The following is a 3,494-nucleotide window of genomic DNA, read 5'->3' on the forward strand; positions in this document are numbered from 1 at the left end:
AAAATATTGATTTTTTATGAAAAGTAATAACGAAATACGGAGTCTGGGACAAACAAAACGATATATTTTCAAAATTTAAAGTTTTACTTTGCATTAGATTAAAACCATCAGAAAAAGACGTAAGAAAAAGGATAAATGTATTCGGAATTACTGGTACGATCTTGCGATCTTGTAAGTAGTTATTGTTCGGCGGACATTTAACCCGCGCCGAGACATATTAACATTGACAGCACTCTGTTTTTCGGACAAATGTCTATGTGGGGATGTTTCAAAGGATTATTAAAGCATGTGCAATGTTGATGCATCCGACGCGGTCGGAAAAAATCATTAGGTCTGAAATAAGAAAGATCAAATTAAACGTAACCAGCTAAGTTTTCTTCTCTCAAAAAAAAGTTTTAAAATTAGTAGCTGATTTAACAAATTTATTTTTTTAGTTGTTTCATGACAACGGTTTTACAAGATAAATGGGACTCCCTGTAGAATATGCATCACATTCTACTGCAGACCTGTATAGGTCTGGTCACCGGTATCAGATAATTCCAAACAAAAACAAACTCTAAATGTCCGAAGAATCTATTGTGGTGCGCTACAAAAAAGGATTAGAATTGTAAAAATATTTATTAATCGTGTAAAGTTTCAATAATTTAGAGTTGGAATTTTATGAATTTGTTAAATTTAAACCAGGTTCAACTTCTAGTTCCTGCTTTAAATTACTATGAATTGCCTCATGTACCAACAGCAGGAGAATATAAAGGTATTGATTCATCAAAATTAGAACGATGAAGCAGTAGTTTAACCACGCCCCGCTTATAGATTTGATTCTATCTACCTATCTAAACTGTTCTGTGTTAGAGTACAATTTTAAGTTATGTAATTTTACAGAAAAGCGTTTAACCTGTTACAGCTAAGTAGACTCTACAAATTGTGGATATAAAAAAAAATCTCTGTTTGGTGTTCTTGAGGTTTTATTCTATGGCCCTGGACTAAGAAAAATAAGATACAGTGGCTAATATCTTATATAAATAAAGCTTTACTATATAAAAAATTAAAAGCTTCTTTTGGTATTTCCAAAATGTACTCTTTCGTTTTTGGACCTTAAGAATTGACTGAGATATTAAGAGATTTGTCTAAAATTCCATTTCCCTTTACTGATAGCGCCGATAGAAGGATTCATAACTCTGATTGGATAATGAGATAGTGTTTCGCGACCAAACCACTGGCCGTGAATATATCAATTTATCAGGATAACCCTAATAGTATTTCCCCACGTCATAATTCAGCTCAGGTCGATTGGAACGTTCAATAGCCTCACAAATCCTTCGACTACTCTATCATCTCTTCGTCTCAGAATAAATCAGCGCTCTGGTACTGAACAAACGGCTCAATCTGAAAGATTGACCATATTAAGTATTTATTTAATATATACGAAATCAAATATGTACAATAAATCAGATTAAAAGTTATGACATTTACTCAAAAGTTATCAACTCGCATCATAAAAGCGAGATTACTAGAACTTAGCAAGACTTAAAAGTTTCTACCTTATATTTGCTCATTCAAAAGTTATTGACTCATACCATAATGGCGAGATTTACTAGATTTAACATATTCAAAAGTTATTGGTTCACAACTAAATATAAATTCAAAGATCTACTAATTTTTAAACTATAAACGTATCTAAAATCAATCTGCTCACAAAAGCTTACTCTAGATTCAGGAAGTAATAGTCTCAAGATTTCGAGTAATCATAATGCATTAGTTTTGTCTTTAAAATATACACAAATAAAGCTAAAGATTACCTAATAGTGCCTTAGCGAAAAAACGACGTAGGTATCTCTACAATGTATCAAGTGTAACTAACAAATTTGTACGAATAAAATGCATTTGACTAAATCTAAAAACCGGCTTCTTATGAAGATGCAGTACGAAACTTATACTGTCTGCCTCAGGGGCGCGGTAGAATTCCTTCAACATCAATAGGGGCACCTTGATCAGGACGAGACGATTTCGTCGCGTAACAGATAGATTGGAAGATAGATGTTACCACCATACTATTTCTATTGGTTCAGAATAGACAACAAACACATGACTGAACCCTGATTAGATCAGTCGCTAATGGACTCGGCATACAGGAGTGTGACAACAACTCTGCGGGGTTATACCGATTTTCTCAATCAAAATTTCAGGCAAATCGGTCAAGATGTTTTCAAGTTATAATACATACAAACAAACAAACAAGCAGAGTTAACCAATATATATAGATTATATAGGTCTAGTCCAAATATGTTTAGCTCTGGTCAGTTTAGCAGAGTTAACCAATATATATAAATATATATATAGATTATATAGGTTTAGTCCAAATATGTTTAGCTCTGGTCAGTTTAGCGTAAGATACCCCACAAAGTAAAGGTATAAACCCTCTCACCAAATATTTGACGGATTGGGTCAGACATAAGTCTCACAAAAACTTATAATTCTTCCAAAAAAGTCTGGATTCATGTGCCTAGAAATAGGCTAAAAGCGGGAACAAAAAGCCGCATATGTGACAAGATGTGAACAAGAAAGGTATTAGTTAAACCGATTATGTTTCTTATCATGATATGCAGGTTAGCCATTGTAAATATAATGGTTTAGAGCCTTCTATCTCTCTATCCATCCAACTTCATCAACTTTAATATTTAAAGGTACTGTAAGCGTAATTTCAAGTGAACCTCCTTCACATAGATTCAGCCTGCTTTTAAAAAGTCTCATCAATTTTTAAGACAGGGTCGACTTTGAAGTGTTGCAACGCCTTGGCTTTGATTTTACCATGCTCTAACTCACTTATGCTTTTCTATAGCCTTTTACATGTACATTTTAGCACTATAAGCACTTGTTAATAGCTCTAGTTTTTAAGAAGTAATTGGTAAAATTCTCATCGATTTTTGCTTGAGAGGTTGAGACCTTTATATCACAGTGCCTTGCAAATATGGCAATGCCTGATTCACAGGAGTACCCTTAAAGCCGTTATCTGACCAATAATGTTAAAGATATTTTTGTTTTTCTAGGTTTAAAAGTGTTTATTTCTATTAAGTCACTTTTGTAGAAAACTGCATTTGAAAATTCTTAGTTTTCCAATTTTAAACATTTATATCTAATTCATACTTGATCAGACTAAGCTTTTACGGAAACCGATGTGAATGTATTCATCACTTCATGTTTAATAAAGTCCCAGACATTTGATATTTTGAGAATGCCAACGGAATTGAGTCTTTGCCACAAACTCTGATTTTCCAACCCCCGATATCTTCAGAACCCAATCTCGTAACTAGACCTTAGATATTTCTAACTATAAGTTTGTTAGATTTAATTATCTCAGTATGAAATATCAAAGAATTAAACCATCAGGTTGCAAAGCTAGAAAAATTGAGTTTTTGGCAAAGACTCAATTTCTTTGCATCGCGATGATTCTTGAAACCTTTCACATTGCAATTGCATTGCATTGCATTGTATTG

General features: G+C 33.1%; 1 long non-coding RNA gene across 1 annotated transcript; it reads right to left on the reverse strand.

Moving 5' to 3' along the window:
* Positions 1-599: 599 nt before the first annotated feature.
* Positions 600-2,014, reverse strand: LOC111715962 (uncharacterized). Its single transcript, XR_002768364.1, has 2 exons — positions 1,800-2,014; positions 600-1,386 (listed from the first exon to the last, which is right to left on the reverse strand). It is a non-coding gene; the product is annotated as an uncharacterized LOC111715962 (long non-coding RNA).
* Between the last annotated feature and the right edge of the window lie 1,480 nt (positions 2,015-3,494).

Source organism: Eurytemora carolleeae, unplaced genomic scaffold (assembly GCF_000591075.1).
Source record: "Eurytemora carolleeae unplaced genomic scaffold, Eaff_2.0 scaffold1915, whole genome shotgun sequence".
NCBI classification, from domain to species: Eukaryota; Metazoa; Arthropoda; class Copepoda; order Calanoida; family Temoridae; genus Eurytemora; species Eurytemora carolleeae.